Here is a 15350-nt window from a genome sequence, read left to right as displayed (position 1 = left end):
TCCCTCCCTTCCCCACAGCCCTTCTCTTAGAGGGCAAGTAAACCAATATATGTTAAGCATGTGCAATTCTTCTATACATATTTCCACAATTATCATGCTGAACAAGAAAATCAGATCAAAAAGGAAAAACAAATGAGAAAGAAAACAAAATGCAAGCAAACAATAACAAAAAGTGAAAATATTATGTTGTAATCCACACTCAGTTCCTGGATGAAGATGGTTTTCTTCATCCCAAGATCGTTAGAACTGGCCTGAATCATCTTGGTGTTGAAAAGAGCCATGTCTATAAGAATTGATCATTGTATAATATTGGTGTTGCCATGTATAATGATTTCCTGATTCTGCTCATTTCATTAACATCAGTTCATGTAAATCTCTCCAGGCCTTTCTAAAATCATTTTGTTTATCATTTCTTATAGAACAATAATATTCCATAACATTCATATACCATAATTTATTCAGCCATTCTCCAACTGATGGACGTAAACACAGTTTCCAGTTCCTTGCCACTACAAAAAGGGCTGGCACAAACATTTTTGAACATGTGGGTCCTTTTCCCTCCTTTATGATCTCTTTGGGATGCAGATTCAGTAGAAACACTGTAGGATCAAAGAGTATGCAAAGTTTGATTGCCCTTTGGGCACAGTTCCCAATTATTCTCCAGAATGGTTGAATCAGTTTACAACTCCATCAATAATGTATTAGTGTCTCAGTTTTCCCACATTCCCTCCAACATTCATCATTGTCTTTTCCTGTCATCTTAGCCAGTCTGAGGTGTGTAGTGATACCTCAGAATTGTCTTAATTTGCATTTTCTGATCAATAGTGGTTTACAGCATTTTTTCATATGACTAGAAATGTTTTTAATTTCTTCATCTGAAAATTGTTCATATCCTTTGACCATTTATCAGTTGAAGAATGGCTTGAATTCTTATAAATTTGAGTCAATTTTCTATGTATTTTAGAAATGGGGCCTTTATCAGAACCCTTCGTGTGTAAATTGTTTTTCCTGTTTATTGCTTCCTTTCTAATCTTGTCTGCATAACATCTTTTTAATTTAAAATAATCAAAATTATCCATTTTGCATTCCATAATGTATTCTAGTTCTTCTTTGGTCATAAATCCCTTCCTTCCTTCTCCACAGATCTAAGAGGTAGACTATTCTTTGTTCTTTTAATTTGCTTATAGTATCACTCTTTATGTCTAAATCATGAACCCATTTTCAACCTTATCTTGGTATAGGGTGTTAGGTGTGGGTCAATGTCTAGTTCCTGCCAAACTAATTTCCAATTTTCCCAGAAATTTTTGTCAAATAGTGAATTCTTATTCTAGAAGCTAGGGTCTTTAGGTTTATCAAACACTAGATTACTGTAATTATTGACTATTGTGTCTTGTGAAACTAAATATTCCACTGATTGACTACTCTATTTCTTAGCTAGTACCAAATGGTTTTGATGACTGCTGCTTTATAATATAGTTTTAGGTCTGGTACAGATAAGCCACCTTCATTTGCATTTTTTCCATTAATTACTTTAAAATTCTTGACCTTTTGTTCTTCCAGATGAACTTTGTTATTATTTTCTTTGTAGTTTTGTATGGCATTGAATAAGTAAATTAATTTAGGTAGAATTGTCATTTTTATTAAATTAACTTGACCTACCCATGAGTACTTATTAGTCTTCCAATTGACTAGATTTGACTTTATTTGTATGGAAATTGTTTTGTAACTGTGTTCATATAGTTCCTGACTTTGTCGTGGCTGGTAGACTCCCAAATATTTTATGAGTGTTGGGTTTTGTCAAATGCTTTTTCTGCATCTATTGTGATAGCCATATGATTTCTGTAAGTTTGGTTATTGAGATAATAAATTATACTAATAGTTTTCCTAATATTGAACCAGCCCTGCATTCCTGGTATAAATCCTACTTGGTTATAATGTATTATCTTGGTGATAACTTGCTATAATCTCTTTGCTAATATTATATTTAAGATTTTTGCAACAACATTCATTAGGGAAATTGGATTATAATTTTCTTTCTCTGATTTGACTCTACCTGGTTTAGATATTAGCACTATATCTGTGTCATAAAAGGAATTTGGTAGTACTCCTTCTTTCTCTACTTTTCCAAATAGTTTGCATAGGATTGGAATTAATTGTTCTTTAAATATTTGGTAAAATTCACATATAAATCCATTTGGCCTTGGAGATTTTTTCTGGAGTTGATTAATAGCTTGTTCAATTTCTTTTTCTAAAATGGAATTATTTAAGTAATTTATTTCCTCTGTTAACCTGGGCAATCTATATTTTTGTAGTTTTTCATCCATTTCACTTAGATCATCAGATTTACTGACATACAATTGGGCAAATTAACTCCTAATTATTGCTCTAATTTCTTCTTCATTGGTGGAAAGTTCACCCTTTTTGTTTTTGATACTAACAATTTGATTTTCTTCGTTCCTTTTTCTAATCAAATTAACTAATGGTTTATCTATTTCATTGTTTTTTTCCATAAAACCAACTCTTAGTTTTGTTTATTAGTTCAATAGTTTTCTTAGTTTTAATTTTATTAATCTCCTGTTTTATTTTCTGAATTTCAAATTTGGTATTTAATTGGGGTTTTTTAATTAGTTCTTTTTCTAGCTTTTTCAATTGCATGCCCAATTCATTGATCTCATTCTCTATTTTATGCAAGTAAGAATCTAAACTTCCCCTAAGAATTGCTTTGGCTGCATCTCATAAATTGTGGTGTGTTGTCTCATTATTATCATTCTCTTGGATGAAATTATCAGTTGTGTCTATGCTTTGTTGTTTTATTCACTCATTCTTTAGTATTGGATTATTTAGTTTCCAATTAATTTCCAATTATTTCCCCCTGGCCCTTTATTACAGAATTTTTATTGTATTATGATATGAAAAAAGATGCATTTACTATTATGATTTTGAGGTTTTTATGCCCTAATACATGGTCAATTTTTGTGCATGTTCTATGTACCACTGAGAAAAAAGTATATTCTTTTATATCTCCATTCAATTTTCTCCAAAGATCTATCATACCTGACTTTAAAAAAATTCCATTTACCTCATTAACTTCTTTTTATTTATTTTGTGATTTGATTTATCTAGTTCTGATAGAGCAGGGTTGGGATCCCCTACTAGTATAGTTTTGCTATCTATTTTTTCTTGTATCTCTCTTAACTTCTCCTCTAGGAACTTGGGTGTTATGCCACTTGGTGCATAACTATTTTTTGTTGGTATTTATATTATTTCATTATTTATGGTACCCTTTAGTAAGATGTAGTTTCCTTCCTTATCTCTTTTTATTGATCATCATAATTTCCAAAACAATAATAATTATGATACCTGAGATTTGGAAAATTCTTTATAGTTTATGCTTTAGGCTTTTCTGAGATTTACTGTGTTGGCTGCATTTACAACTCAGGTATTCTGGTTCCTTTATTTCATGTTCCTATATTCCTTGCTCTTTAGAATCATATGTTTATCCACTCATTTCAATATATTCACAAAAAGTGTATATATAACAAGAAAGTAGAGGGGGAGGGAAAAAGAGACAGAAAGAGACAGAGATAGAGACAGAGGGGAGGAAGAGGGAGAGGAGGAAAGTGGGAAAGGGGGAGCATGCAGAGAGAGACAGAGAGAAATAGAGAAACAAAGACACATAGACATACACACACACATACAGAAACAGAGAGAAACACAGAGACACAGAGAGAGACACAGACAGAAACAGAAAGGAAGAGAGACAGAGAGACAGAGAGACAGAGACAGAGACAGAGAGAGACACACAGAGGCAGAGACAGAGACAGCTCACTAGTACCATAGCAGAGGTGCCAAGGTAAAATCTCAGCTCCATTCTTACTATCCAGCTTTGGGCAAGTTATAATCATCCTAGATCACTCACTGGCACTTGTTTTCCCTTTTGTCCTGCCGCTGGACTTCAATAATTGTGGAAGAGATGAGGCTGACAACTTGTGCTACTCTGCTTCGTTTAAATTCAACTCATGCACAAGTTAAGTCATCCTCCTGTGATGTCATTGGTCATCTTCAAAAAATGAAGAATGAACAATTACCACTTTTCTGGGTCTCTGTTTCTTTTTCTGTAAAATAAGGGTTTGGATTATATAATGTCAGAGTAGGCAGCTGGGAGTACAGCTAGATCTAGAGTTAGAAAGACCTGAGCTCAAATCTAGCCTCAGACACTTATTACCTCTGTAACTTTGAGAAAATCAGTTCACTTCTGTATGTCTCTGTTTTCCCATCTGTAAAATGGGAGACTAATAACACCTATCTATAGGGTTGTTGTGTGGGTCAAAGGAGATATTTGTAAAGTGGTTTGCAAACTTAAAAGTACTATATACAAGCTATCAATGTTATCAAACATCATCATAGATACATTTCAGCTCTGCCTTTATTTTTATGATATATCTCCCATTTCCAAGAGACTTAAAACTCAGAAGTTCAGACAACTTGAGTAAAGATTGTGACAAACTATCTTACCTCTGTGGGTGAGATGCTTCCTCTTTTATACTTCAGATCAGAGGTACCCAATTCAGGATTCCTCCCTAATGAAGCATTAATCAGATAAAATATAATGGAGAAATGGTTAACAAAATAAGAATGCAATACAACGTAGATGATGTTAATTTGTTGGTTTGTAAGTTAATGTGCTGCCTCCAGATATCCATTTCCATATACTATTGAACTAGATGACCTTATAAGGTTTTTGCCAGAACTAAAGCTATGATATCCCCATCCTTATATGCCAGCAAAACTGAGATTTTTTTTTATGAAGCAATTAGGGTTAAGTGACTTGCCCAAGGTCACAGAGCGGGTAAGTGTTAAGTGACTGAGACAAGATTTAAAGTCAGGTCCTCCTGATTCCAGGACCAATGCCCTATCTACTGTGCAATCTAGCTGTCCAAAACTGAGAATTTAAAAGAAATGAAGGCTTATAAAAATCTAAATACAAAATATAAAATGGCCAAATTATATCAAGATGAAAGAGGATGCTTACACAATCAATTTTCAGAAAAGGAAATTGAATTAGTGGCAAAGGAATTGGGGAGAGGCAGGGTAGAAAGTTGGTCCAGATGGATTTACAGATGAATTTTATCAGATGTTTAAAGAACAATTAACACCTATGCTACAAAAATTACTTTCAAAAACTGAGAGAGAAAATATTCTGTTGTGACTTTAAGCTCAAAAGGGAACATTCCAAGGGAGAGTCTTCAAAGGAGAAAAACAAGTGTCTGGCCTCCTGGGGACTCCCCATGGTTCTGGACCACTCTGTGAAGCCTCCCATTTGATTTCAGACAAGAATGATGAAGATGCCTGGGTTTTCTAGCAAATCTTTTCTCTTCGAGGAATAGTCCACCCTAACTGGGTAATGACCCAATCTCCAACACAAGGAAACAGTCAGCCTTTAGTGGAGGTACCAAGAATACACGACCTTGTAAACTTTGAGGCAATAATTTATGAGGAATCATCTATGTTATTATGTTGCTTATCTCTCTTGACACTGTGACTTAGAATTTGCCATGCTTGATTTTGTTTCTTCTTGTATTGAATTATATTAATCTAGGCCTTTTAGTTTGAGTTTATTTTTTGATCATTTACAATTTTTATTGTATTTTCAACTAACAAACGTTTGTTTTATCCATTTTTTCAATTTCCCCCATTCTCCCAAACCATTTTAAAAAGAGAAAAAAACTCTTTAAACAAGTATGCATAGCCAAACAAAACAAATTGACCATGTCCAAAAATGTATGATTCATTCTGTATCTTGAATCCATAACCCCTCTGTCAGAAGCTGGATGGCTCGTTTCTTTTTCAGTCCTCTGGAATCCTGCTTTTATAATATTGTTGTTATTGTTAAATGTTTTCCTGGTCCTATACTTTGGTTTATATGTCTTCCTAAATTTCTCTGAAATTGTTCCATTTATGATTTTTCATAGTTTGTCCTTCATTTTTGAAGAGGAACAATAAAATTTTGGGTGATGTCTTGACTGGAGCATGAATTAAATTTAAGTGAGCAAATTATATCAAGTCATTGATTTCACTCTATTCCAGAATTTTTGCAGTCCAAAAAGTCAGGATGATTGGCAATGGTCTGGGATGCAGTGGATAATCTTGACATTTTAGATGTTTGACCAAGTACCTGCTTCAGCTGCCTTTGTGGCCATTGGAACAAAGCATTCTCACCTGCCCAATCTTCTGGGGAAATCTTCTCATACTTGGGGTAGACATTCCCCCTAACTTACTGATGGATTTGAGACCCCTTGGCTATCCTTAACCTGGTAAGGGTTACCAGCTGCCAAGTTGGTTTATTGGGGTATGACCCTGAGAGTGCTAGTTTCTTAGAGCCATAGGTGGGAGTTGGGTACCAAAGGTGGTTGAACAGCTCTAAAAAGGGCTTATACTAAATGTGCCAGTCCTCCCAGAACATCCTGTGTACCCCTTTCTTATGGTACAAAAGTATTTCATTGCATTCTAGAATTTCTTCAACCCTTCCTCAATAAATGGATAACCCCTTTAGTTTCCATTTCTTTCCCACCATAAAAAGAGATGCTTTAAATATTTTTGCACATATAGGTCCTTTCTTTTTTCCCAGAAGATCATAGAATTTAGAGCTAGAAATTACCTAGCCCAATCTCTTCATTTCACACATGAGGAATCTGAGAATTTCCTGGGGATGCATGTATCTTTTTCAAGGTCACATTCACAGTTAGTAGTAGGGCCAGAAATTGAATCTATTCTTATGTCTCTCAATCCTGTGCTTATCCTGACCCTCCTTCTTTCACAATTATAGGCTACAACTGATATAAGTGAAAGAGCACCAGACCTTAGGTTCAAATCCTGCTTCTGATGACCTGTGACTGAGCAACTTAATCACTCTGGGTCTCAATGTCCTTATTTGTGAAATGAAGATGTTAGACTTGACTACTATTGCGTTCCTTTCTAATTCTAGATCTATGATCCTAAGTCCTTTCTTAGCTACTGAGTCTCTTTTCATCCTCTAGCATCCTAAAAAGGACCCTAATGAAGGACAGCACCTTCTGAAAGTCAACTTTCCTCCAACAACTACATCCCCTACTTCCCATTCTCCCCACCAGTTACCAACCAAAGTTGGTGAGCAGGAATTCTTTCTCAGACACTCACTAGCTACATAATTTAGGCTCTCCTGGCCTCAGTTCCCACATTTTAAAGATGAGGATGTTATGTTCAGCAATGTCTCTAGTCCCTTCCAATTCTAAATCTATGATCTTATAAGCAGGCCTGGGGATAAGCATGAAGAAAGGGCTTGAACCCATCCCAGGAATCCTTAGCAGACTCAGCTGCCACAAGCTGTAGATAATGTTGTAGCCCTCAGTATTGGGCTAAGCTATGATACCCCCCTCTCATCCCTGACACTGATGGATCATTCTGTTCTCTCTTTCATCAGGTTGGAGTTTCAGGTTCTGCACTAACGAGGCCTCCCAGGTGGGCTAGAAACACTGATTAAGATAGATAGAGTGAAAGCTAGTCCATTAAATTGTTAATAAAGAATATTACACACATACCTTAATCTGCAGCTAGCCTGACACTTTATAAAGTACATTAGGATGTAATCCAATTGAAACCACAATATCGAGAACATCTTATCTCATCACAAATTGAAATTATATCATATTCCTCATTTCTTAAATTAAAAAGCTAAAACCTTTTAGTTTGCTCTCATATGCTTGTGTAAAACTTAATCAGCAGCTTTAACAACATTATTTTTCAATATGGGCCATTTCTGTTCTCATTTATTTACAAGAGAGAACTTCCTGGTAGAGGAGGTGATTCAATTTGTTGGAGGATACATCAAGCACTTAAGGATGAAGCAAAGATTGATTGATTATTTATGGTGTTATGTGGCCTGGAGGAGCCAGGTTCTCCTTCCACCTAATGTGCTTGTCCCTTCTCCATCCTTATCTATCCATCCATATGCCCAGAATGTAGCCAAATGTGAAGACAAGAAGGAAAAGAAAGGAGACCATCTTTGGGCCCAGGAAGGGTGAGGATGATAAGCCTAGCTTAGGAGCGATTGAGTATTGGAAAAACTTTGAAGGATACTCAGCCTATCAATCAATCAAAATTTCTTTAACAAAGCACTGGGAGATACCAAAATGACTGAGTCAACATTCCCACTTGTAGGTACTTACTGGTCTACTTGGATATACAATACATCTGTATACCAAAAAAAGATAAATAATGACAATATAAGACATCAACTCTGTGTATCAACTCTGATGTGACCTTCTCTGAGGTGCTTCCTTTGATTTTTCCCCACCCTTCATTATTAGTGCTCTCTCTGCTCATGTTATTCAATATTCATTTATCTGTGTACACATTTTATTCCCCTTCCCTACCCAGAACTAAAAGATTCTTGGCTTTTTTTGTCTTTATGGCTCCAATAGCTATCATAGTACCTTGCACATAAAGTTACTAAAATTTTTGCTGAAATGATATTTAAGTGTACCTTCTGACATACAGGGGATGGATTCATGGTGCAAAACAATTATTTTGGACACGAATAATTTTGGACATAGTCAATATGTATATTTGTCACAGAGATTTTGTATTTTTTTTTTGTTTCTTCCTCAATAAGGGATTGGTGTGTGTGAGGGAGAGAAAATAAATGGTCACCAGTTTTTTAAAAAGTGAGTGTACAGTAGGGGCCAAAATTAGTGACTTGGACAGTGAGTCCTTAGAAATTCATAAGAGGAAGAGATCTTGGAGGTGTGAAGTGCTCAGGGGGTTGGTTTTATAAGAAGAGAAGAGACTAGAATTTTGGCTTGGAAATAAATGGGATCCAAAGAGGGAGGATAGACCAGGAGAAGCATTCCAAGTAGAGCAAATTTACAAAGGTGCAGAGTTTGGAAAATATAAGGTATGCTTGAAGAATGCCAAGTGGCAGATTAGTTTGGCTGTGCAAAGGGAGATAAGGCTGAAGTTAGGGTACTACCAGTTTTTTTTAAATAATAATATTTTATTTTTCCCCAATTTCTGGTGATAACAATTTTTAACATTCTTTTTTTTTAAATTTTAATTTCTAAATTCTTTCCCTCTCTGAGAAAATTATCAGATTTTTTTGGTGTGGAAATTTTGAGGGGACAGAGAAGAGGGAGATTTTTTTAAACCAACTTAAAGAGTTTGGACTTTGTCTCAAAGGTGACATTTAAGGTGATTGGAAATATCACCAGCAACTCATACTCTTGTCAAGAACTTCCTTCCCTGAGTGTTTGACTATTTAGAGTACAATGGAGAGTTGCTGAATAAGGAAGGCTTGATGGTTCTGTTCTCAAGAAGCCTCTCTATATAGTAGGTGGGGAGTATAGACAGGTTGAGAAATATTACCATAAAAATATTCCTGTATCACAGAGCACATAAGATTCCATGGGCATTCTTTCTCTACATCCTGATCAGTGTCCATCAATCAGAAGATTTGAAGGTTGCATCTATGGTGATATACCTTATGTGAGATTAATGGATTCCTTTAACTGATACCTAATATACCCAGAGAGGGTAAGTAGCCATTCAATCCAAGCTCCTGAATTGCCCCCACATTGGTCTATGTTGTCATCATTTCTCTCCTGGAAATCCACCAGTATCTTTTCATCTTTACTCCCACTCTCAATTCATTTTGCACAGACTGTAAGATTCATTTCTTATTGCACAGTTCTGATAAAGCCCCCTTCCTTCTCAAGAACCTACTATACCTCCTTATTGCGAGTAGTCTGATTTCTTCCTGGATATTTTGGCCCTACATTTCTTTCCTAGTTACTCATATCTCCAGTCTTAGGGTTTTGTGCTTGGATTGTACTCTGTGCTTGACCCCTCTCCCCCTCTTTCCTCTCCTCTCTCCCCTCCTCCTTTTTTCTTCTCTCTCCACCTTTTCCCTCTCTCCCCTTGAATCTCTTCTCCCTTCCCGTTTCTCCCCCTCCTCTTATACTCCCTCCCCTTCCCTCTTCTCCTCCCTCTTCCCTTTCTCTCCCTCCCTTTTCCTTCTCCCTCCCTTTTCCTTCCTCCTCTTCTCCTCTCTCCCTCCCTTTCCTCTCCCCCTTTCTTCTTCCCCCTCTTTCCCTTTTCCCCTCCTCTCCCCATTCTCCTACCCTCTTTTCTCTTCCCCTCCCTCCTCTCTTTCTCTTTCTCCCTCTTCCTCTCCCTTCCCCTCCCTCTCTTGGATGAAGCAGGCAGGCCCTACTTAGTCCTGGATGTGAGTGACTAAGATCAGAGCCCAGCAATTTCTAAGTTTGGGATCCAGCTCCCTGTGACTCACCTTGTGTTCTGGCCTTGGTGCCTTCTCTGTGCACAGATCCAAAAACAGAGCTGGCAAAGAGCCTGACTGGCTCCAGATGTTGCTGGTTGTGTTGAGAGCAGACTTTCTGTAAGATCCTTTGTGCTTTCCTTCCTAGGTGCTGCCCTGATCCATTCTCTTTCTGAGGTTTAGCCGCAGGCTTCCTGGGTGCTATTTTGTCCATTGGGGCAGGCTGAGGTGGGAGGAATAGGTGTTGTTCCTTCTGAAGTTTGAGAATAGATATTGGAGCCCTGGCTGGGTGCTGGATCGTCTCTTCACCTTCCAACTATTCTAGCTTCTAACAGCTAATAATAATAGCTAATATTTATATGGCACCTATTCTGGGCCAAGCACTATGCTAAGCACTTTACAATGACCATCTTATTTTGCATCACAACAATCCTGGGAGGTAGATCCTATTATTATTATTTTACAGAGGAGGAAACTGAAGCAAACAGTTGAACTCTGGTCTTCTCAACTATACTAGGGTAGCTATATAATTTAGTGGATAGGATGATGGTCCTGCAGTCAGGAAGATTCATTTTTCTGAGTTCAAATCTGGCTTGAGACATTTTTGCCAGCTGTGTGACCCAGTCACTTAACCCCATTTGCCTAAGTTTTCTCATGTGTAAAATGACCTGGAGAAGGAAATGCAACCATTCCAGTATCTCTGCCAAGAAAACCCCAGATGGGGTCACAAAAAACCGGACAGGACTGAACAACAACTTCTTGTTGTTTCTATCCATTGTGTCATCTTAGCTGCCTATTAGAGCTTTACTGCAGCATTTATTGGACATTTGGGATTCTCCAGGTTCTAATAACCTCTCCCACTTCTATTTCTTTCCAGCCTATTTATTAAATTGTATTGAATAAGTAATTTTTAACTATTTGTTATAGTTAACAATACCTGAGACCAGGGATACAAAGCCAAAACCATGCAGTCCCTGCCTTCAGTGAGCTTACATTCTTTTATTTTAAAAAATTTTAATAGTGTTTTCTTTTTTCAAATATATGCAAAGATAGTTTTGGGTTGGTTTTTTTTGGGTTTTTTTGAGGCTGGGGTTAAGTGACTTGCCCAGGGTTACACGGCTAGGAAGTGTTAAGTGTCTGAGATCAGATTTGAACTCCGGTCTTCCAGAATTCAGGGCTGGTGCTCTATCTACTGCACCACCTAGCTGCCCCCAATAGTTTTCAATATTTACTTTCATAAAACCTTGTGTTCCAAATTTCTCCCCTCCTCTTTCTTCCCCTCCCCAAGAAAGCAAGCAATCCAAAAATAACTTACACATGTGCAATTCTTCTAAATGTATTTTTATATTTGTCATGCTATGCAAGAAAAATCAAATCAAAAGGGGAAAAACATGAAAAAGAAAAAAAAAACCAAGGAAACAAACAACAATAACAAAAAAGTGAAACTATTATGCTTTGACCCACATTCAATCTTCATAGTTCTCTTTCTGGATGAGAATGGCACTTTCCATCCCAATTTTAAGTCTATCACAGTTGATCTCACATAATCTTGTTGTTGCTGAATACCATCTTGTCTTGTTCTGTTCTCTTCATTTAGAATCAGTTCCTGTAAATCTCTCCAGGCCATTCTGAAATCAGCCTGCTCATCATTTCTTATAGAACAATAATAATTCATTACCTTCATACACCATAGCTTATTCAGCCATTCCCCAACTGATGGGCAATTACTCAGTTTCCAATTCTTTGCCACTACAAAAAGGGCTGCCACAAACATTTTTGTACTTATGGGATTCACACCCAGTAGAGACACTGCAGGATTAGTTTTATGCATAGTTTTATAGGCCTTTGGTAGTAAGCTTACATTCTAACAGGAGTAAATAACACATAAATAGATACATCAATAAAAATATGTACAAGACACACACAAAGTGATCTCTAAGTGAGAGAGCACTGACAAGGGAAAGGATCGGGAACAGTCATCCAGACAAGGCCTCAGAGATGGAAAATGGAATGTTTTATATAGGGAACAGTAAGTAGCCAAATTTGGCTGGAATATTGAGAGTATTCAGGGGGGGTAATAGAAGCAAGTTGGAAATAGAGGTTAGATTGATTGTTCAGTTGATTGATAAGGGCTTCAAATGTCAAGCACAGGAGTTTGTATTTTATTTCTCTTGCCTAGAAGTTCTAGGTGGTACAGTACCTGGAGTTAAGAAGATCTGAACTCAAATCTGGCTTCACACACTTACAAGTCAAGTCACTTAACCTTATGTGCCTCAGTTTCCTCATCAGTAAAATGGGAATGATAATAGTACATATTTCTCAGGGTTGTTGAGAGGAGTTATACCCTTACTTAAAATGTTTCCTACTGGAATATTTTTCTACTCTTTTTAATATTTCTATTTCAGAAACAGACATGATCTCCAGAAGAAAGAAGAACTCAGAAACTAGCTTTGGCTAATTTGGGGGATTTCTTCTTGGATGTTCTCCCTAAGCAAGGCTCCAAACTTTCATTTATATTTAATATAATTTATTATTAATAATCAGTGCTAAAATTATAATTTAACATAACACAACATATATAATATGAAGTGTCTATATTAGATATCATATAATTAGATAATATACATGTACATGCACATACATATACATCCTCATAGATAAATAGATAATTGTTTTTATGTCAATTTTATGGCACAGTTGATAAAGTGCTGGGCCTGGGGTCAGGGAACTCATCTTCCTGAAATCAAATCAGATGTCAGACACTTGCTAGCTATGTAACACACTGGGTCACTTGGCCCAGTTTGCCTCAGTTCCTCATTTCCTATGAAAAGAGCAAGGAAATGGCAAATCACTGGCAAATCTTTGCCAAGAAACTCCAAATGGGCTAAGAGTTGGATATAACTAAAAATGACTAAACAATATCAATATTGTTTCTAAAGCTATTTCTTTCCCTTCTTTATCCAGGGACTCATCCCTTCTAACATAGAATAACAAACAAAGAAAGAAAGTTCAGTAAAACTAGCCAATACATGAATAGAGTCTGACAGTGTTCAACAGTCATAGTCCCCTACATCTGCATTCGCATCGGGCTTTGGAACTCTTTTATCAACCTCCATTGTCTGTCCTCTGCTTCCAGATATCTTTAAACATATCTTTAGTCAAGTGTGGGGGAAAACCTAGTCTGCCAAGGCTCCTCCTTGATCCTTCCCTCTGAGTTTCTGCCTTTACTTCTCTGGTTTCCCTGAGAAACCCCCAAGGCTGCATCTTCTCAAAGATGAAGGCCTTTGCTAAGCCTACTATGAGGTACTCTTTTTCTCTTCCTCATTGTGCCTTCCATTTAATGACACCTTTCTCCCCTACTTTAGCTAACTGGCTAATCTACTAAAGTCTGCTAAGGATCTAACCTTCCAGTCAGTGACTTACTCCAACCTCATGGAGTATATCCTTTCCCCTGATTAAGTGGGAGTTACCCTGGGGAACTTGTCGTTTCCTTGCTAACTATATGCTCTCCCAACTTGCCACTCATGGTGCTTATTTTGCCTGTAACATCTTCTCCTAAATAAACCTACCTTTTATCATCTGTGTGATTTGGGGGAGGTGACATCATCTCTCTAGGTCTCAGCTTCTTCACCTGTAAAACGAGGGGGTTGGACTAGAATCTAGTCACTTTATTAGGGATTCTTTTTCTTAATATTTAATTATTTGGCATTTTTATATAATTGATTGCCTCTGTAATCCTATATATATATATATATTTTATGCATTTAAAAACGTCATTCCAAGAAAAGGTTCTCAGGCCTTACTAAATTCTCAAAAGCGTCCATGCCCCCCCCCCCCAAAGATAAGAACTTCTGTTTTGTATATGAACTTTGACTTCCCTTCCATCTTTGCATCTATAATCCTAAAATCTCTCTTTGTGAAATCATTAGCTTTCACAAGTTCAACTGACATCTCTCTGCAGCCAGTTCTCAGATTTGTAACTTGCTCCTTCCTGTTAAAAATTATTTGCATTCACTTTGTATATATTTTGTCTTGACTTATCTGTGTCCTTGTTGGCCTCCAGTACTATGTAAGCTTCTTGAAGGCAGGAACTATTTTATTTTGTCTTTATATTTTCAAAGCCTAGCAAGGTGCCTGGCACATAAATGCTTCACAAATGGTTATTTAATTGGATTTAATTAAATTGGTAAAAATATTCCGTTATATTCACAAGGCTGGTCTCACTAAAGAACTCATCTCTGTGGACCAGAGTACTTGATGAAGGGTTCACAGAGAATATAGGACTTCGGGGGACCTCAAAGGATACGATTTGTTTAATTACAAAAGAAGCAGGAAAGACATTCCAGATGAGACAGCTGATGATGGAAGATTCAAATTCCCAGAGTTCCAAATCTCCCCATTCATCACCTCCAAGGCCTTCAATTGGAGAGAGAAACAATTTGCTTAAATCCCAAACAATAATGAACAAAGACATGAAAGCCAGAAAGAGAGTTAATGCATTTTGGAGATTTTTCAACAGGCAGGGTTGGAACAAAAAAACGTTTTCTGTTCAATCTCAGCTATGTAGAAAAAAGTAATTACCCGTGATGCCACATTCCATGAATATTTTGGTTAAAAAGTTTTACTGTACTTTGGATTCAAAATGAAGTTTTATATTAAATTATTTAAATGGTTATGGTACTTTTCCATATAACCAAATGCTTCCATCTTAATAGAATTACAAACTTGATAAATTTATAGGGAGATAAAATTTTGTTGGGAACTTTAAGGATATCTTCCTCTGTGGGTATGGTGGAGGGGGGGAGAGGGGACATACCTGAGAGGATTGATGACCTTTTCTGGGCATGGGTCCTTACTGACTAATTATTCTCACTTTATTGAAGATAATCATAACTTGCATTTGTATGTCATTTTGCTTTCATTATTGTGTCTCATAACAACTTGGAGAGGTAGGAGCTACATGTAAACGTATAGTTTACAAATGAGAAGACTGAGACTCAGGGTATTATGTAAATTGCCCATAGCCACACAATTACTAAGT

The sequence above is a fragment of the Sminthopsis crassicaudata genome, chromosome 1 (assembly GCF_048593235.1).
Source record: "Sminthopsis crassicaudata isolate SCR6 chromosome 1, ASM4859323v1, whole genome shotgun sequence".
Lineage (NCBI taxonomy): Eukaryota > Metazoa > Chordata > Mammalia > Dasyuromorphia > Dasyuridae > Sminthopsis > Sminthopsis crassicaudata.
Note: the sequence above shows the minus strand (reverse complement) of the source record.